Genomic DNA, 22,355 nt, shown 5'->3' with positions numbered 1-22,355 from the left:
AGTCTAAGTTTCACATCTATAATACATATTTCAAAAGCATTATTTTCTTTTTGTCAACTTCCTTAACAGTTTGTTGCTTTTTAAATGATCCATCCAATTTCAGAGCCCTGGTTCTTCTGGTGCAGTGTCTAGAATAGCCCTAGAGTCTCTGAGATTCAAGGTTCTGTGTTCGCTCTTAAGCTCTTCTTCAGTCGCAACTTCTCTTTTTTGTTCGTGTTCTGCTTTTCCCTCTCTGGGTCTAACACACGCGTGCACACACATACATGCCTTGTGCAAATTGGTTAGAATAGGTACTTGTGATGAGCAGTATAAGTTACTTTATTGTCCACAAAAATCAACAACAGAGACTGGGTACAGTGGTACACGAGTGAATGTTTAACAACTTTCTCTGGAAAGAAAAAAAATAAAAGCCCTGCTATTTAGTGTTGGCTTATTTTCCTGGTGTAAATATTCTCACCATGTCTGATTTCCAGCTCCTGAGGTGACCTCACTGAAAGTGGCCTTGGGACAAGATTATATATAAAAATTGGCACGCACTCTCTCTCTCTCTCTCTCCCCCTCCACACACACACACACACATATAAAATTGGCTCTTACGAACTGGTTGAAGTTGCAGGACTCTTCTTTTAGCTGGGCATCTTGCAAAGGTTGTTCATGCACTGGTAACCTTAAAGAATATATGAACCTCCCCCTTCACCCCTGTCCCTCAACCGGGAGCAGGCTTACTTACTGTGTAATTAAAAAAGGGATACATCCCCCAAGCTCCTTGTCCCTGAGCTGTGACACATCTTCTGTGCATGCAGCATTCATGTGGGCCGTATTATGTCGTACGTGGGGGACTGGAGAAAAAAGAAATAAATGCAAATATTCTGATATTCAGGCTGACTTATGTTCCATGAATATAAAATATTTCATTTCTTTGATGTCTCCTTTCTGCTGCCACCATACACGAAACTGCCAAAAGCCAACTTACTGTTTCGTAAGTTAGGGTTAAAATAAAACTTGATAGATATCCTATATGTTGAAACTGATGGAAACACACATAGGTGAAAGTCGTCTTTATACTTTGGCAATAAACAGGAATTTATTTTCATTGATCAAAACTCTATTCTAGTATAGAATAATTTTATTAGTACAAAATACTGTTGCTGTGGAACCTTCAAATTCTAATACTATACCAGTAATTTTTTCACTTTGAAGCATTCACTGACCATTTACGTACTGAATTCCAGGGGATTTTCCTCTTACCTGCCTTGCATCGCCATGTTGTGTTTCACACAATTTAAAATCTAAAATCTTCCAACACCGATGCCAAGAATATTTAACTATATGTCACACAATTTAAAATCTAAAATCTTCCAACACCAATGCTGAGAATATTTAACTATATGTCAGGGTTTTAAGTCAAATTGGAATTCTTTGACAGTCAAAATTGTAAGCACTTACTCTCAATATATGTGGAGATTACATATATATACATGCATATGTGTATATATGTTTGATCTAGAATCTCAGACCTATTTGCAATACTAATTATTTGCTGGAAACATTCAGTTATAATAGATATTTTCCAGTCATAATAAAGTCTGGGTCAAACTTCCTTGACTAAAATATATATACTCAACTGCAAGAGAAAGATGAGATTAAATCAGTGCCAGAAAATTGACCTTGCTACCATGCCCCTGCCAGGCTTCCTCTGACTGCAGACTGATGTGGTTTACCAAAGCACACCATTTCCTTCTCTTCTTTCTTTCCTTCCGGTTCTCAGTCTCAACAAATTATTATGTAGCAGATTTAAGGTTTGAGGTTTATTATTCTTAATCCCTACATACCCTAGAGTAAATAAATAATTTTTTGTGAAATTTTCATTTGGTATTACCATCCTAAGAATGTCACTAAAAACATTAAAATAACCTAGTGTTTCTTTAATAGAGTATTAAATGTCAAGATCTTGATAAAATAGTACAAAATAGATAATAAGTGATAAAAATTGTGCACATATTAAGCCCTAAATGCTGCTCAATATAGACTAACAAAAATTGTTGTTAATCAAGTAATGTTAGTTAATGATACTGTGAAAAACCTTCATTTATCTCATATTACCAGATGTAAATATAACTAATTATATTACAATAATACAATTTAAAACATATTAGGTAAGGAATATTAGAATTTTATCTAGTTTGCTTAGTATCCTCTATTATAAAAAGTAATAATGTCAGTTTAAGTGACATTATACCAAATAAGAAACATGAAATGAACAGAAATAATCAAGTGTGAATTACAGATAAATGTCCATCTATTTTTAACTCCTTGATGAGTTCACAGAAAGTAAATTCTTCCTTTTGTTTCTTGGCTGACAGTATCCTTCTCACCCACACTCAAAACCTACTTGAGTTTCATCCCAGTGCTATGAAAACATCTTGTGGTATTCTAATAGGGCCATGCCCTATACCCATTAGAGACAGCATATAGAGAAATGATGCCAAAAATGTGCCAAATGAAACTGCAGTATTTATTTCTGTTCAGCTCATAATGCATACGAAAAATGCTAGCTCTTAGTGTCCTTTTTATCAAGGTCTTTGTCCTAATATTCACTCAAAGGCTAATTCACTCTGTTTTTTAACTCTGTCCGGTTCTATTTGAATCACATTCCCATGGGTCTTAATGGCAGATAGCCTGATGATATCAAGGGCCACCACAATCCATACACAAACGGGGATCTACCGTGGTGGAAATTGTTGTAGCAGGATTTTAGGAATAAACTACAACATATGCCCTGAACTAATTTTGAGGAAATTATGCACAAGGGAAATAATTCAGAGATCTGTCCTTCCATCATTTGACAATCTACTTAGGCATTTTCATGCTGTCTCATTTATTCTGTGTCCTGCAAATGTGATACTATGAATCCTGTTTTAGATTTTAGACTCGACTTCACACAATTGAAAAGTGGTAGTGGGTCTTGATCAATACCCTATGCTTTTTCCAGACCTTTCTTTTTTTTCTTATTATTTAATAGGATTTTAAAAAGGGTTATCAAATTCCTGATCCTGATTTTGAGTGTTTCTTCTTATAAACAGATAAACTGTAAGAATCATAATTAATTTTTGCAAAACCCTATGATGGGTAGTGGTCCTATTCGGTGAAAGAGTAGTGTTGAAGGACCTCACAGTCTTACTTTCTAAAAGTTCATTATAACGTAATAAGAGATCTAGGATAAACACGTTATATATAAAACAGGTTTTAGTAGACCAGTAATTTATTTTAAACATGTCAATGTTAAGATATTTCTTAGACATAGTGAATCATTCTACATTAGAGGACAACATTTAAGGCAAGGTGCAACCTAAGAGAAATTCATCAGCAAGTTAAAGTATCTACATTCTATTTTTTACTTGCCTTTTTATATTATGGATAGTAACTCAAACATTTTTGCTTCACCTTACAATTATTATTTGTACCTTCACTAAAATTCTAGATGAGGTTTTAAATTTACTGTATATTATAGTAAGGAAAAATCCTATATGTTCATTATCATCTTGCTATTTAAGGATATAATCTGTGTATGTAGCTTTATGTTGCCTTTCTGGAAGAATATATGGAAGATATGAATCCAAGCTCATTTTAGTAGCTAAAGAACTCTGTTCTCCTTTTGCTCTTTATTTTTAAAAGTCTGTTTCAAAAATGGAAAGACATAAGATTTAGTTGTATCAAACAGAATGAACCCTTCTTAGGATTGCTCTATTTGAGACTATATGCTTCTAAAGCAACTATATTTTACCTTTTCTAAACCAATACAGCAAAGTTAAGTAAAAAGAAACTGGAGATTCAAGTCTGTTTACTGCACAGGGGTTGTGAAGTTCATGGTCTCCCACCAAACTTGAGATCTAAAAATAAAATAGAATCCATAAAATTCAGTGAATTTTTCTTTCTGGTAATAATGACTGAAACTGGAGGGGAGGACAAAAGATGTGACGTATTGTCATGGTAACTTCATTATAAAACCAAAACAGAAGGACAATTTCACAGACATTCAGACATAACAAGTAATAATACATGGGAAATGTCTTACGAGAACCAGGAAATAATCTGACAAATCTTCCCAGCTATCAATAAAGAGGTTTTTCATAGATTTTTTTAATGGAAATCAAATAGAATTAATGCACCTGCTTATCAACAGAAGAGATAGTTTGAAAGAAAAAATCAGCAAAAAAATCAAGATTTTCAGAACTCCCCTGTTACACTCCCTGGAATGTCACTGTCCCCCTGCTGTATTATGTTAGTTCTCCTTCCCACTACCTCCTCCTCAACATCCCTCTCCTTTTCTAAGACCTGTAGCTTTCTGCAAAAATAACTGTTTTACAATAATACACAGAATAAATAAACCTTAAGTTTCACTTATCACTTACCTATTTTGCTTCTACCAACATAACAACTTGATGATATCCTTTTCCTATTACACATTTTAAAAGATAGCCAAGATCCTAAAAATATTTGAGAAACATTTTTAAACCATCTTAGGAACTAATTTTATGACATGTGACAAGAAGCAGTCTGTATCTATTTTAAATATTATGTTCTGGATATTGTAACATGGTAAGCACAAAAAATCCCCCTTCATAATCAACCTGGTTAAAAAAGACAAACGATTGAACTCTTGTACTTTATATTTTTAACTTTTATATTTTTCTATTAATCATTGTTTTATATTAATTTATAATATAAATTTTATAACCTTTTTGTTAGTATTCCCACATTTCCTCCTCCTCCTTTTTCTTTTCTCCTATGCCTTTCCCCACCTTCAAAATTCTAAATATTATATACCTATTACTTGGAAATTACTCGATTAGGTAGTTTATATATGTTACTACATACAATCTTTAAAATCATCTTAGGAAATTGATGTTACAAACTTCATTTCAAAATTGAGAAATTTTAAGCTCTACAGGGATGAATTACTAAAAATGAAATGTCTCTTCACTCTACCACATGGAAGAATCAATAAAATGGAGGCATGCAAAAGAAATTAAAACCTTCAAAAATGATGCCATCACTATCCCAGGGTATCTTAGACTTAAAGTCAAGGAACACATTTCTTTTACATACGACCCCAATATAGTGTGTACTGGTGTTAAGTGTACCCATGGGAGAGATGACAGCATCATGTCCCAACATTTCAGAGAGGTACCTGAAACATGAAAAAGCAATGAAAAGAGCAGAGATAGAGGTTGAGAAGCATTTCCTGCCCAGCCTTGGAATGAACATTCATTGCTTAGCTAGCACAGATATAGTCCATCACCAATGAATTGCAAAATAAAGTGTGTGTTGATAAATGTGTCAAATTTTTCCACTACAAATTTTTTGAGAGTTCAGACTTCCTAAGGGTTAGTAGAACTGAAAGTAAAATGTCAAGGCAGGGAGAGGTGGACATAGTTGTTTAGATAAAAATAATACATGTCAGTGATAAAACTATTGTTCAGATATTTTAGTAATCATGAGAGAAGCAAGGCCTATGATTCGTACTTTATGATAGGTTTGCATTTAACAACTTTGTTGTCCTATAAGTCAAACAAGTCATTCCCAGGTAGAGAGCAATCAGCTCATAGGCATGACTAACTGGCTCATAGCAATTGATATTTTTCTGTCAAACTATAATTTCTACTACAGATAGAACTCTAACTCTGGGTGACATCTAGAAATGATATGAATTATAACGAAACAGCTGAACTCATTTTTAATTGCCATATTTTGACCTGAATTAAAATTTGGTCTTAAAAATATGAAGAACCTGACACAAGCAGGTAGATCCCTTGCTAAGTAACTCTTAATTACTGGACTACTTTTATGTGACTTTTTCAAAATTTTTTGTTTATACTTGGTGAACTACTGTGGTTAATTATAGGGTTAGATGAATTTTAAAGTGGGCACATCCATGTAACCACCAACCAATAAAACTACAGCACATTTACGAACACACCACAAGGCTACTTTAGGGCCCATCCCAATCACCCTCACACTTCCCTACCCAAGATAAACACTATCAATTTTTAACATTATTGCTTAACTTACTAGTTTTTGGATTTTATATAAGATGGAATCATGTATCATTTGTGTATAGCTCATTTCCCTCAACACTGTTATTTGTGTAATTCATCCATTTTGTTGTGTCTAGTTTTATGGTATTTCATTACCCTATAGCATTCCCTCCTACAAAGATATCACGGTTTGTTTACCTACTCTATCAATTGGACACGTGTTATTTATAGTTTGGGGCTACTGTAATAGTGTCCCTATGAATATTCTCATACTTTGCTTTCAGAGCCAAGCCCAAAAATTTATGTTGAGTGAAATTGCTTTGGCACTGAATCAATCTTGTGAACAAAACAGAAGCTCCTATAAAGTGTCTAAGTACATATTTGCTAGTCAGTTGGTGATTCCTAAATTTTTCTAATAAGTGATTCTTAGACATGACAAGTTACAGGTGGCATAAAAAAGAAAAAATTGTCCCTCTACCAGAATCAAGTAAAACTATTGGAAATTTGGGGTGAAAGAGGTGGCAGGGGCAAGTGTGAAAGCCTATGCCTCCCATCAGCCAAGTGGGACCAACTCTGAGGCACAGACTGTGATTCTGGAGACTCTGATAATCTATATCAGAAGGACCCTGAAATTGTAGTTTGTTTTCAATAGCACTTTATTGAGATGTAACCAACATAAAATAAACTGCACATATTTAAAGTGTACAATTTGATAAGATTTGACATGTGTAAGCACCCGTGAAACTATCTCCACAATCAAGATAATAGATCTGTCACTCCTCAAAGTGTCCTTGTGCCTATTTGTAATCCATTTCATTGAGCTCTTCCCAGATCTCCCTACTTCAGCCCTCCCCTAACCTTTCCCCAGAGATTCACTAATGTACATTCTATTACTACAGAAGTTTACACTTTCCATAAATTTGTATAAGCCACACAGTACATATTCTTTTTTCTTCAACTTTTAATTGAAGTATAGTTGACATTAATTACAGGTATACAACTGTAATTCAACAATCACATACTCTTTTGAGAGGCTTTTATTTTTTTACTCTCCATTTTTAATATTTTTAAATAATTCAAGAGTTCATTTCTTTTTATATCTGAATGATATTCCATCATATGGTTATAAAGCAATGTGTTTATCCATTCATCTATTGATGGACATTGACATTTGTTGAGATGATTTTTTGTCATTTATTGATTTTTGGGAATCCTAATGGCTTTTGAATGTTAAGCCAAATTTGTATTCTGGTATAAAACTCACTTGGTCATGAAGTATTATCCATTTTATGTAATGTTGGATATAATTTGTTAAAAATGTTGTATAGAAATACCATATCTATGCTCAGAGGGTTTTTGGTCTGTTGTTTTCTTGTAGTGTCTCTTGTCTAGTTTTGATATCAGGATAGTGCTTCTCTCTAGTTTTCTGGAAGATTTTGCACAGATTTAGCATTTTTTTAATGTTAGGTAGAATTTGTCACTTAAGCCATTTGGGCCTCAAATTGCTTTTGTGGGAAGTTTTTTAACCATAACTTTAATCTCAGTAATAGTTTTCAGGCTACTCAGGTTATCTATTTTATCTCGAATAAGCTAGAGGTATTTGTGTCTTTTGGGGAATGTGTCCATTTCATCTAAGTTCTAGAATTTATTGGCATAAACTTGTTGATAATATTTCCCTATCCTTTGAATATTTGTGGATCCTATAGTGCTATTATAACCCATCTCAAGTCTGATATTGGTTAGGTTACATCCTCTTTCCATTTTTTTTTTTTTTTTTTTTTTTTTTTTTTTTTTTTTTTTTACGGTTTAGCTAGATGTGTATGAATTTTATTGATCACTTCAGGTGACCCATATTGGGTTTGATTGGGTTTTTTCCTATTGCTTTTCTGTTTTCTATTTTATTAATGTTTGCTCTTATATTTATTTCCTTTGCTTGTTATATTTTGGGTTTGATTTGTTTTTTACCTAGCTATTCAAGGTGAAAGCTGGGGGTTACTGATTTATGAATTTTCTTCTTTTCTAATATTGGCATTAAGTGCTTTCCATTCTCCTGCAATTACTGCTTTAGCTACATTTAGCTACAAATTTTGATGTGTTGTGATTTTATTTTCATTTGTTCCCAAGTGTTATCTAATACTACTTTATATTTTCCTCTTTAACTTAAAGGTTATTTTCAATGTATTTAGTTTTCAATATTTGGGACTTTCAAGAAAACCTTTTGGTTTCGATTTCTAATGTAATTCCATTGTGACTAGAGAACATGATTGGCATGGCTTGATTTGAAATACGAGACTTCTTTCACTGCTCAGAATACCATTTATCTTGGTAAATGGTCCATGTGCTCTTGACAGAAATAGGCGTTCTGTTGTTGGATAGACTGTTATATAAATATTAGGTCAAATTTGTTGATAGTGTTGTTCAAGTCTTTTATATCCCCATGGATTATTGGGGGGGGGAGTCTACTGCTTCTCTGAAATGAAAAGGTGATATTGATTCTCCAATTAGAACTGTGAATTTGTCTATTCTACTTGCACTTCTGTCAGCTTTTGTTCAATGTATTTTGGAGCATTTTTGGTAGATGTATGTATCTTTTGGATTTTGTTTGCTTCTTTGGTTAACTGACCCCTTTATCATTATGAAATTACCCTTTGTTCCTGGTAGTAATCTTTGCTCTGAAGTAGACTTCCAATATTCTTATAGTTATTCTAGCTTTCTTTATGTTAGTGTTAGCTGTAGTTAGTATTTTTCTGGTTTGAGATTTATTGTATTTTTGTATGATTCCTTTCTCCTACATCTGCTATACCTCTTATTTTTAGTGGTTATTTTAGGGTTTATAGTACATATCTTGAACTTACCAGTCTGCTTTCAGGTGAGGTTATACCATCTCATGTGTGCTATAATGCCTTAGAATTACATCCTTTCTTTCTTCCCCTCCTAGCCTTTGTACTATTTTTTTCATACTCCTACATAATTTACAAACTATTTCATGTTGCCATTATTTTTGTTTAAGCAGTTATCTAATATGTAGTTTACATACATGAAGTATTTATAAATGTTATGTGTTTTCCAGTGTAATTACTATTTTTACGATCTTCATTCCTTTTATTAATCAACATGTCCATTTTCTTCTTGAATGACTCCTTTAACATTTCTCCTAATACGTTTCTGCTGATTATGAGTTCTTTCAGCCTCTATATGTCTGAAAAAATTTTTTACCTTTGTTTTTAAAGATAATATTGCTGAAAATAAATTGTAGGTTCACAGGTTTGTACATTTGTTTCTTTTTAGTTTTTGTGCTTTAAAAATATTCCATTGTCTTCTTACTTGCATTGTTTTAATGAGAATTTTTTATTTAGTTCTGTCTACTCTGTAATATTTCTTGTTTCCTTGGATGCTTTTATGATTTTTCTCTTCAGTGCTTGCTTTTATAAAACTCGATTATGATTTGTTTCTGTTTACTTCTCTATATGTTTCTTATGGTTGGGATTTATTAAGATTTTTGGATCTGCGTATTTACAGATTTTATCCAAATTGGAAAAATTTTGGCCATTATCACTTCAAATATTTTTGTCAGCTCTTTTTTTCTGTCTTTCGGGGAGTCAAATTTACATGTATATTAAGCTACTCAACACTTGTCCACACCTCCCTGATGAGCTTAATGTGTTTCTTCTGTTTCATTTCAGATAATTTCTATCATTTCTTCTCATTAGAGATCATATTTTTCTTCTTTAAAAAATTCTTGATTTTTTTTTATTGGATACTAGCCATGTGAATTTTACCTTGCTTATTCCTGAATAGTTTTAAATTTCTGTAAATAGTCTTGTGCCAGTTTCTTGGAAATAGTTAAGTTACCTGGAAGTAGTTTGATCTCTTAATTCCTCAGTTTTAAGATTTTTATTTTTTGAGGGGGTGGTAGGAGAGGGGGAGAGAGGGGAAGAGAATTAGAAAAGATACTGTGAGTGAGGGAGAGGGAGAGAGACTGACTCTTAAGCAGTCTTCACTCTCAGCAGCACTGAGCCTGATGCAGAGCTCAATCTCATAACCATGAGATCATGACCTGAGCCAAAATCAAGAGTTGGACACTTAAATGACTGAGCCGCCCAGGCATCCCAAGATTTTTTAAGTAGGACCAGAGCATTAACCTATGACTACCTATTCCCCAATACTGAGGGTAACTTTTGGTAACCTATCTCATGCTCTACGAATTATGATGCCTTTTGGTTGGGCTGGTGGGAGCAGACACTATCCTCAGCTCTATGTAAATTCCTACTATTGTTCCCTCCAATCCTTTGGGTAATTCTTTCCCCAGCCTTGGCTAATTTTCTTACATTAATAATTTGCTGAATAATCAAGGAGACAAGGGATTCTCTCCTTGTACGCCTCTGTCCTCTCTGGCACTCTGTTCTATGAACTTTAACTGCCTTTGCTGGACTCCTAGCATCACCACCTCCAGGAGTCCATCAGACTCTGCCTAGATTCCCTCCCTTGCCAGTAAACTCTCTCCAAACATTAAATCGAAATTATTGTAGGGCTCAACTCATTTGCTTCCTTTCTTTCAGGGATCACTTTCCTTCATTGCCTGATGTCCAATGCCTTGAAAACAATGCTTTGAATATATTTTGTCTGTATCATAGTTGTATCAGATAGGAGGCTGAATCTAGTTCCTGTACTCTGTCTTGAGCAGAAGTATATCTCCACATCTTTACAGTTTAAAGATTCCATGGGCAGCTGATTGTGTAGCTATGGTCGAGAGCTACTATTTTAGATGGCTATTATTGGATTTGCATTAGGGTGGGATAATTCATATAGTTAATGAAATTAACCTGTGTTTTTATCAGATGAAATAAAAGAGGATATATAGTTATTCCTAACATACACTTGACACTTAATAGCTACTGTTTACTTTCCATCATTTTTAGAGTACCTTTGAATAAAAAGAGACGGTGTACTGTAATAAAGAAAGCCATAAACAGGACTTGAATAACGTGGATTTTGGTTATTGGTTTCCCACCTATTAGTATTGGCAAACCATTTAAACTCCTGAAGTCTTTTTCTTACAAATTCTCTGAAGGTAGAAACTTTTTCCTTGATGACTTTGAGGATAGTTGGCAAGATTAAGGTACTAAAGATGACTACCCTTTGATAAAATGAAAAATGTCTGACTTATATATGATAATTGCATATGCAATTTTCTGCCTGGTACATATTTTATTCAGTTCTACTTTACTGTGTGTTCTGCTTTTCCCAAATGAACCGTTTTTGCATACCAAGTCCTTGAAGCATGGCCCTTAAAAATAAATATTTGGATGGATTTTTACAACTTTACATAGTTTAAGACACCTGGGTGACTCAGTTTGTTAAATGCTGGCTCTTGATTTTGGCTCAGGTCATGATCTCAAGATCCTGGGATCTGGCCCAGCCTCCGGCTCTGCTCTCAGTGGTGGGGTCTACCAGAGAGTCTCTCTCTTATTTTCTCTCTCTCTCCCTCTATCCCTTCCCCAGTGCACATGCACACTCTGTCTCTAAAAAAAACACTTAATCTTTAAAACAAACTTTACATAGTTCAGAAAATTTTTCAAACCTATTTTTAAAAAGTTAATAGAGAAACTGATTTTTTAAAGAATAAAGTGTAGGGGAAGAAACATGAAAGAAAAGTTTGTCTTTTGATAATGTCCTTATGGTAATGTATAAAAATAAGTTGATGGCATCACATACTATTAATATAAAAATTATAGAAAAAATATATATATCCATCCATCCATCCCACATGTTGGGGTATTGAAGTTCATTATGCCGATGATCCCCAATAATGTTTATATATATCAGAAGTCATCTGATCGAGACAGTTATGTTCCAAGAGACTTAATTCTGGTTCTGTTAGTATAATCGCACAACCACAAAAGCACATGCTTATTTGAGGAATAGTCCCACTTGTATGAGGAATACTTCACGGTGAACTACAGCCGGAGCAAATTGCTATGTAAATAGCAGAAGCAAAGCTGCAGGTACAGCACTCCTTTAGACCGTCGATCAGAAATGTTAAATGTCATAGTGCATAATTTATCAATGCTAATAGCCCTCGGTGCAGATCTGAGGGAATTAACCTATACAGCCCAACTATTTATCACATCACAATATATAAAATGTACTTTTAATTAATAAATGGACAATCTATTGCCTTCATGGATGCAGCTGATCAATCCTTTTTTATTTTCTGTCTACAGTTTGGGTCCTTTTAATGGGTTTTAATGGGTTTTTCTGTACACTTGCACAGCCGAGTTTATGCACTTACTTCCTGGAACAGTTTCTATACTTTGTGGCATAATTTCACAGCCTCTTTGGTATTTTTCCACAGCAATATCAGTATGAGAATAATCATGCTTCTTGGTATTTTAAAATGACATTCATTACTCTTGAGCTGACCTCACTGGCACTAACCTATCTGAAAGTCATAAAATTAGTATAATGCAGTTCCCATCAATATACTAAGTCTATAAAGGCCTGAGTTGATAGTTTACATGTGCAAAGATTTTTAAAAGTACAGTGGCTCACTATACTCATTAGAGGTGAAGCAAGCAAATAGAACAGGAAAAACAGTTTTAGATAAATGTTACCAAAGCATCTGAGATATTACTTAACATATTAAGGCAACTACTGAATTCAATTGTCTATTTACATTTGGCATCAAATCAAATTTAGTAAATTTGATGATACTGCCCTATTGCCTTTTCCATATTTACAAATAGGATATGTGTTTTCTAGGAGTTGGATTTAGAAACAGGAACAATTACTTCATAAAATAATTTTGAAGTCATCAGTGGGTTCAGTGCATTACACTTGAACAATCACAAGTATTTGTTTCTGCAAAAACAATGTGTTATAATTAATAAAAGAACACCTATTATGAGGTTTTTTTATATCACAAATAGTCTCTGAAATATGTATTGACTCAGGGTTTGTACACATTTGGAAAAATTATTTTAAACATTTCCTCTTAGGTATACCGTACGTTTTAGTAAAAGACTGAAAACTGAAATAGCAAGACTCGTTCACTCATAAATAACCACATTATTATAATCCCTTCATTTTATAAGGATGTTATTCCTTCTCATGGTGCCCTATCATGTCCTTATGCCTTAATACTTCAATTTTCAAATCCAAATACCAAGGAAGACAGAACAGCTTACAATGAGCTCCATTTTCCAGATTAATGCACCTGAGCAACATTTTTCCTTATTTAATATCCCTTACTCATTTCCTCTCCTGTTGTAGGGATAGCACAGCTGTTTATCTGGCAATTATCTTTGAATCTATTAGTGAAAATGTCTAAATTAATCATAAAAAGACAAGTGCATCCCAGAGTGCCTGTGCTATGAATACAGGACCATGTTGTATTCTTTCTGTCATTTTCGCTGGTTCCATATGGCAGCATTGGTTTCTTGATACTGCAAATGGTAAATGTATTTCCTATAGAGGAGACCTATATAGATTTATTAGGGTGTACTATTTACTTCTAGAAATCCTATCGTTTACCCCAACAACTCAAGTACTCTTATTTTCATCCTGTGGATGCTTTTAAACAGTCTACAAGAATTTGCATATCTGGGACTGTGGGCAATGGGCATAATCAACTTTGGTAACATATCCAAAAGATTAACAGATTCAGTATTTGAATAATACAATAATATTTGAATATATATAATAATTGAATTTCATAAGAAAATAGGTTTCATTAAATGTAATAAACATTTTCTGTTGCTTCTTTAATCTCTGCCGTGGGCAATCTAAAGATGAGGAAGGAAGATCAAGCATATAAACTGACAATTAGAGAATACAATAAAAAGTGGTATATGAATACTGGGCATATGCCAGGTTGTGTCATTAATATAGTCATTCAATTAAGGAACATTAGAATTGACAAGATGAAACCTATACAAGCATAACTTTTAAAATATGAGCAAAATACAGCCTTGAAGAGTTTACCCTCAGAGAGTTCAGGGTCTGTAGCGGTGACAGAAACGCAAAGGTGTAAATTGTAATACAAGTGTAAGTGACAGGGCTCTGATGAGAGGAAAATGCTACAGGTGCACAAAGTGAGGAACCCTTATCAGTGCCAAGCCAAGCTGCACAGACAGGTGACATTAAGTCTTAAAGCACAATTGATAAAGTTATATGTGGATTAATAAAAAGGGGGGAAAATCATTATTCAAAAATTATCCCTCAGGAAGAGAAATTGCCCTCCCAGCAATCAGGGAAAAGGAAGCAAATAAGCTTTTCAGATGTGTTCAGTCACAACTTAGTAAGAAAAGTAAAGAATGAGTGGCCCTCAGGATTGAAAACTCTCCTCTAGGTCTAACCTTACCTGATGTGAGCTGAGAGGTGCTCATCATCTGTTGTGTGGGTTCGGGATCTCTGACATTATAAGGAAAGTGGAGGTGCAGTCAGTCTTACTTGGCACATGGCGTCTTGATTTACTATCTTTGCTCTTCATATTCCATTTATAATTGTTTTGTTTCTAAGCACATATGATATATAAATGTAGTTGTGCTTGTATTATTAGTGATTAAAAGCAGTTTAGAATAACACATGAATGGCAAAATGGCTTTGCTCATGCACCAAGGGACAGTGCCCACATGGGGCCTGATATTAAGAAGGGTTCTGAGGACGTGTGCCATTGCCGATTAGCCCAGAATGGAAGAATGTCTTAGGAGGACAAGGGCACAATATTTATCGGCTCTGGAGTTACGAGTGAAGACTTACGTTAGCAGACTTGGATTCCAGTCTGGACTCTGTCATTTACTAGTTGTATCTCTTTACCCAAGTTGCTTAACTTCATTAAACCACTGTTTCCTTTCCTGTGAATTGGGGCTGGTAATGGTATCTACTACAGACTCACTTACGGTACTAATTACACGTGATAACACAGGTAAAGTGTTTCCACAGTGCTTAGCACATAAAACCCCTCTGTGAGGGTTAACTTGGTATGTGATTAAGTGGGATACTATTTATAAAGTGTTAGCATATTGTAGACCTAAATGAATAATAGTCTTAATATTAACTGCAGAAATTTTAAGAAACAAAATAAACATTCTTCTCCCACAGTAACACTTAGAGGTATAAGTGTACTGGCATCATAGTAATTGACTCATTCATTAATTCATTTAAACTACAAATATTTATTGAACAACTACAGTTTTTTAATTTTGTTTTTTACTGAGATGTAATTGACATACAACATTGTTAGTTTCAGGAGTACAACATAATGATTCAATATTTGTATATATTGGAAAATGAGCACCACCACAAGTCTACTTAACATTTATCACCATAGTTTCAGAAGTTTTTTTCTTGTGATGAGAACTTTTAAGATCTACTTTCTTAGCAACTTTAAAATATTCAGTACCGTATTATCAACTATAGTCATCATGCTGTACATTACGTTCCCATGACTTATATATTTTATAGCTGAAAATCTATACCTTTTGACTCCATTCACCCATTTGGTGCACCCTCGTCCACCACCTTTGGCAAGCCCCAATCTGTTCTCTTCAGCTACGAGTTTAAGGTTTTCTTATTTTTGTTTTGTTCTGTTTAGATTGCACGTGTAAGTGCAATCATATGGTGTTTGTCTTTCTCTCCCTAACTCATTTCACTTACCATAATGCCCACAGAGTCCATCCGTGTTGTCACAAAAGCAAGATTTCATTCATTTTAGGCCTGAGTGACTATTACCTAAAAGATAAATAGCAATTGTTGGCAAAGATACGGAGAAAAGGGGGCGCTTGTGCAGTATTGGTGAGAATGTAAATTGGTACAGCCATTATGGAAAACAGTATGGAGCTGCCTCAGAAAATTAAAAATAGAACTACCCTACGATCTAGCAGTTCTGCCTCTGGGTATTTGAAGAAAAAAACACTAATTAAACATATGTGCACCCCCATGTTCATTGCAGCATTATTTCCAATAACCAAGACATGGAAACAACCACAGTGTCCACTGAAAGATAAATGGTTAAAGCAAATGTGAGATAGATACACGCACACACACACACACAGGCACACACAGGCACACAAGCACACACACAGGCACACGGGCACACACAGAGAATATGATTAAGCCCTGAAAACTAATGAAGCCTTGCCATTTGCAACAACAACAGGGATGGAACACCTATTATGTTTTCATTCTAAACACTATGGGTGAAATAGTGTGATGAAATTTTTGCCTTTGTAGTGTTTCTTTTCTTATAGACACAATAGTCCCTCAGTTTAAACCAACCTGCTTATCATCAATGCTACTCCAATACAGAAGAGAGTAAGTAGCTGTTGTATATATTACCCTCATACTGTCTGATATTACGGGCCTGTCAACCCCGACTTACCAAAGATATCTTCAACATAGAAGTGTCTTAAACCTTCTGAAATTCACCCCCACAGTATCCAACTAGTTGGTTTTTTGCCAGGAGGAAAAATAAAACTTCTAATCGCTCCAGTTCTTCAGGGGACCTGGGGAACCACACTGAATTATTTCTGCAACGTAAGCAGCAATCACAGACATTTGTTGAAGTGTTGAGACGGTTCATCAGTAAAACCCAAACTTGTTCCTCCACATGCACAAGCCCTGGTATATAATTCTGAAGGCTGCTGAAATTATGATTTTCAGATGGCTTCAATGCTTATCAATCCATCTGAAGAGGGAGATTAGAACTTTATTTTTTCTTACCTCTAAATGTACCTGATTTGGATAAAGCTTAGATGCATGGTGTTCTAAGAAACAGGCTTAATGAGATAGAACTATAGTTTAAATTTAACTTTATATTGAATTCCTAAAGGCAGCATATACCCTGGACTTGAAAATAATGGAAGATTAGATTCTTTTAAGGCTTTGCCGTAAATAGATATTTTAAAAATTATGTTCACTTAATGGAAAATACCTTAGTTTTCAACTTTATGATTTTTCTCCTAGCAAAATAGATGTTTCGATTTTCTCTAATTTGAAAAAGACCATTTCAGAAATAATCTCTAAGATGCTGTTTCCCCAAAACTGATTATAACAAAGTATTGATGTTGACTTTGTAAACTCTATTTATTAAGGAGTACTATATGAATTCTATCCAGAGAAAAATAATAGATTTCAAAATTTATTATGTACTGTTTGTAAAAGAATAAATTCAATTATTACAGAAGAAAATCAGGTACAAAGCAGTAAAGATTTATTTGAGTATGTTTCTAATAAAATTATAAATGCTTACATTATTAACTTCAAAGTGTAGATTAAGGCTACTAGATGGCCCTGACTTGTAAATCAATATCAATTAAAAATAATCATGATCAGACAACTAAACCAAAGTCTGTATTGCTGAAAAAAGGGTTTGCCCTAGTGACAGATCATTGCGACAACCTCTCACGCCATTGGGTGATGTTTACCATATGTCCCATGATTGATAGTCAGATTTAATGAGTTCTTACAAGCAATTAAATAATCAAGAGTTCCTGCTGTTACATGGCATAGCTTGATAGAACAGTGACAAATGAGAGAATATCTACAACCTAATCAAAGGGACATATTTCCTTGGGAACAAAATAATATTATCCACCAGTGCAATCAAAGGACAAAAGAACATAGAAAGGACACAAACAGAATGAGATAAATTATGTCCTCTTTTCATTATTCTGACTGCACAGTTTCCATTTATTGAGCCCTATTGAATCAGTAAGAAAATTAGCCTTGTTAAATATGTTTGACTTTTTATAGATTGTTGGTTGGTGTATATATCTTTAAGGTTATATACATATTATACATATATTTCCTTAACCCTTCAAAAGAAGCTATCGGTAAAAGTTACTAGCAATAAAATGTATTACTTTTGAATCCTCTTAAGAAAAACATATCAAGAATAAAGACTAGCAGGCAAGCCAAGAAGTGCAAGGCTGCCTTAGGAGGTTTTCCTCGGGTCTTCAATGTTAAATGTTATTCTAGTGGCCCCCCCTTGGCGTTCAACCCAGGTAAATGTAACACAGTTTTGTTTTTGCCAGTTCAGCTATAGGTGTAAATTTACAATAAAATGATCTATTGCCTTTGAGGAGTCTCCTCCTCAGTAATATTTCTCCACAGTAATTTCCCATAAACTTCAAAAAAATGTCTCCCATGTATATAGTACTTCATGATATGATTGTTTTTATTTCTGTAATTGTTAGGAAAGTGCAGTGTTCCTGTTCTATTAAATTTTGATGAACTATAAATTTTTAAGTCCGTTCATGACATACAAAGTAATCTATTTCTATACTCTTGCTTACTCTTCTAAAATTTAAGTAAATAAGTAAAATAATAAAAGATAATAACAAATGATTGGTATAAACTCTGTGCTGGTATAGTATATTTGGTTTTTATCTAAAAAATCCATCACAAGTACTATCCATTTTGAATAGCTGTCAAGTAAAGCCATAAACAGGTAAGGGGCAGAGAGAATTTGAATCCTTGGGCTTTCAAAGTAGCTCTGTAGTAAAGACAAATGTTCTAGAATCAGATATACCTGAGGATGACTCTGGCTTTGTCAGTTACTAGCTGTTTGACTTTGGACAATTTATTTATATTCTATAAATCTTACTTTCTTCAGCCAAAAAAGGGGGGGTGTGATAATTTGAATAAAAAATATAGCATAAGTTACATAGATTGGCCATTTAATGTGTATCAGGATATATTCAAGGCAAGTCCGGCCCTTAAGAAATCCACAATTTAAACGAGGGAAATGCTTGAGTATATAGTATATTAGAACACAGATTGCCTGCCTGTGGTGTTTGATAAGCAAAGGTACAGTGCAACCTGAGCAAACAAAACTGCAAGAAGCATGACAAGTCTGGGTTGGGGTGGGACTGTTAAGGTAGGACGTCCTAGAAAAGCTGAATTTTAATCTGTAAACATGAGTCAGATGAAGAGTGAACTTAATGCTGGCTCATGAACCAAAATATAAGTCCGTGTAGTAAATTCAGGGAACATGACTCTGTTGGATGGCAGCTCAGGGCAACTCTGGGGGTAGGAAATGCTTAAGCTGAAGAAGTTAAGCAAAAAAGCAAATCATGTAAAGACATGACAAGATGTTTGTCCTTCATCCTGAAAACTATAAATAACAACTGAAACAAGTTAAGCAGTAGCTATCCAATTAAAATGGGGGGCAGCAAGCCCAACTAGAGATGATGATAACAGTAGTTGAGGATGGAGAGGGCCGGACAAATTCAAGGCATTAAAACAGAATCATTCCTGCTACATGAAGATTGGATGGGGAAAGTGAAGGCTGATGGTATGTTACGAGTTACAGGAGAAACAAATTCTGGGAACGGACATAATTTGTTCAACCTTGACAATACTGAAGTTGCTACGAAACCTCCAGGTAGGGATAGGGAGCATGCCTCTAGTTATCTGGATCAGCGGCTCAGGAGGGAGACTGGGGCAGGAGGGGCATTTTGAGGCCTCGGACATAAAGACGTCAGTTAAAGGTATGAGTAGACGGGGTTATCACGGGACAGTAGAAGTGAGAAGACGGCCCATGATAGAACTCCAGACAGTATTTAAGTGTCACATTAAGGATAAGATACCCACATAACAGATTAATGAGGAGTTACCAGGAGATAAGAGCAGAGTCAGGAGAGATGGATTTCCGAGAAGTCAGGGCCACAATGAATTGGAAAAGTAGAAAATGCTCAACACTATCATAAAACAGTAGAAAGAACAAGGAAGATAATGTTCTACAATGAGTATTATATTTTCAGTTATGACCACTTTAGATTCTTTTGCTCTCTCCTTGTTTCTCGAGCATTTGGCCATCGTACCTGTCCTGGCCACTGGGAGTAACCTGTTTCCCTCTGACCTCTGATGACTCTCTTGTGGGCATAAACCGACAGGTTTCCCGCTTGATGGTGAGGCGTGGAACACCAAAACCTCTGGCACTCACACGTGCACAGTTAGGAAGTACAAGGGAATTTAATGCCCTGTGGGGCTCACCTTTGACCGGTGGGAGACGATATTACTTTTTTTTTTTTTTTTTTTTAATGAACTGCCCTAAAAAGCAGTCATCTAAAAGCCTCTCGTGAGGCAGGCCCAGGAGAATGAGCAGTTTGTACTCCTATCCAAGGGCTGGACAGGATTAAAAAAATACAACTTCTTCTTGGTTCTTCCTCCTCCTCTGCCACACTGTCTTTCCCCGCATATTCCGGCTTCTGGGGCTGCATGTTGTGAAGCACAAGTAGGACTTCGTCCTTCGCTTCAGGCTCTGCTTTCTGGGGAAGCCATGCTAAGACAAATAGATATTATTGTTGGACTCCGAAACCGCCGTTGTAAGTGCAGAAAATCCGTGTGATTTAGTACCATGACATGAAAATTATTTATTTTCTTGTTCTTAACCTAGCATCTGGGGTCCTGTAGCTAAAAACAGAAGTTGATGAATAGATGGCCATGAAACAGACAATAGAAACTGCATTTAGAAAAAAAATAAAATCCTAGAGTAAATCGAAAAGCAAGAAAAAAATATTTAGCCAAGAGAGAATTCAAGCCACATTTCAAGGGAATTCGAAGTAAATATTCAGTAGTTCTAATACGATAAAGGAGACAGATGAAAATGAATTAGGGCATTTGGGAATGTGGAGCCTAGTTTTTCCTCAAGAATTAAAGATAGTTAGCTTAACCCGAGTGACTTCACTGTGTAGCTTTACACGGGCTTCTCCCAGTGTGGTGGCGAAATGAGCGGCATCAGCGTCACCTGGGAATCTGACAGAAAAGCCAATTCCTAGATCCCATCTCAGACGTACTGAATGACAAATTCTGAGAGTATCGCGCAGAAATCTGCATTTTAGCAAGCCCTCCCAGGATTCTGGTGCATGCTGAAGACAGAACCATTGCTCTAAATAATCATGGGCTATATCATTTGGGGTAAAGAGTAACTTGGAAAACGGAAATAATGTTTCCTCTGAATTCCCAGAGCTTTTTTATATTTTTTTTCTTGACATCTTAAGGACAACTTGCTGGAAAAAATTAATAAAATAGCTGTATGCTTGACTAGCCATTGTGAACTCTAACCTCTCTGTTCCCAAAAGGAACTGGAGCAATGAGGGCATCCCTTGCAGTGGTCACCTGGCAGAGTATACAGTAATGAGTAAAATCACAGAAAGCTTTTTGAGAAAGTGGCTTCTAGTTTCTGTAAGGAAAAATATGCTATGTGATATTGGAAAATTGTACACCTGATAGAGTGAGGAGTAGACGCAATTTACTCGTACTTTTAAAATGCCTTAGACAAGGTTCTACACTAAAGGCTATTGATCAAATTGAGTCAATAAGGGATTGAGGGGGATGTTTGGTTATAGGTAGGAAACAAACATTAAAACCATCAACTCTCCATTAGGTACATGTGGGTTTTCTAGTTTGCTGGTCCTCTATATTGAAGTATCCATTCTGGACTGCGTATTCCAGTTTTAATTGATGGATCCCCAAGGAATTAAGTAGGTAGCAATATTCACTAAACCAAAGGTTTTAAACCTTTTCAGCAGGGGGAGCAAACTTCCATCTACCTCAATTTTTCACAAAATGAAAATTTACCCAGAATTGTTCTTTTTAAAGACCAAGTAAGTGTAGCATTGTTCTGGTCTGCCTTTAATGACCAACAAGGTCTCTTCTCAGTAGTGATTTTTAAGGTGAGCGTGATGAGAAAACATGCCATGCACGCACTAGGTTTAATTCTGGGCAGCCTGCGAGCTAGCATTTAAGCAGACTTTTTTTTTTTCTTTGCATTAAAAAAAAAAAATCTGCATCACACCCTGTTTTCAGATTCAGTGTGTTCCCCGACAGGCATCTACCTTGTAGCTCTGATACCAGGCTCCTGCTGAAATCTGAAGCTGGTGCAATCAGGCAGCTGCCCCCTGGGCACCTAAGTGCAGGGTGAGGGGAGAGGCCCATCGCGAAAGACCTTTCTGGTTGTACGTTCAAAGTGGGGCAGATCCATTGGGGTTTCTTCTCGCCTGATTTAGCTCAGGGTAGTCACTCTGTGTCCTTGGACCCCCTCAAGGTGCAGATCAGGGCCTGAATTCCCAAATTAGACAGATTTTTTCGTATTTCATAATGGTCAAGTAGGTCGATTGTGAACAGCAGTTGACAAGCGGGAGAAACAGCCTCGCCAAAGTGGCGTGAGCACCAGACAAGCGTCACCGGGCAGGAGGGTTCCTCACCGTCCTCCCTGGTCGCCCCGCATCCACCGCACTGTCACTGGGGCCCTGGCCTGAATGAACAGGTGCAGCCATCTCACAGAGCCAGACCTGTCGGGGCTTCAAGGGA

General features: G+C 35.5%; 1 long non-coding RNA gene across 1 annotated transcript; it reads right to left on the bottom strand.

The window, feature by feature from the left end:
• Nucleotides 1-15,695: 15,695 nt before the first annotated feature.
• On the bottom strand, nucleotides 15,696-16,949 carry LOC148110401 (uncharacterized). The gene is made up of 2 exons (XR_015723969.1): nucleotides 16,420-16,949; nucleotides 15,696-15,770 (listed from the first exon to the last, which is right to left on the bottom strand). It is a non-coding gene; the product is annotated as an uncharacterized LOC148110401 (long non-coding RNA).
• Between the last annotated feature and the right edge of the window lie 5,406 nt (nucleotides 16,950-22,355).

The sequence above is a fragment of the Ursus americanus genome, chromosome 3, assembly GCF_024610735.1.
Source record: "Ursus americanus isolate L20-20 chromosome 3, mUrsAme1.1.p, whole genome shotgun sequence".
Lineage (NCBI taxonomy): Eukaryota > Metazoa > Chordata > Mammalia > Carnivora > Ursidae > Ursus > Ursus americanus.
Note: the sequence above shows the minus strand (reverse complement) of the source record. Positions and strands in the feature narration are given on the sequence as shown.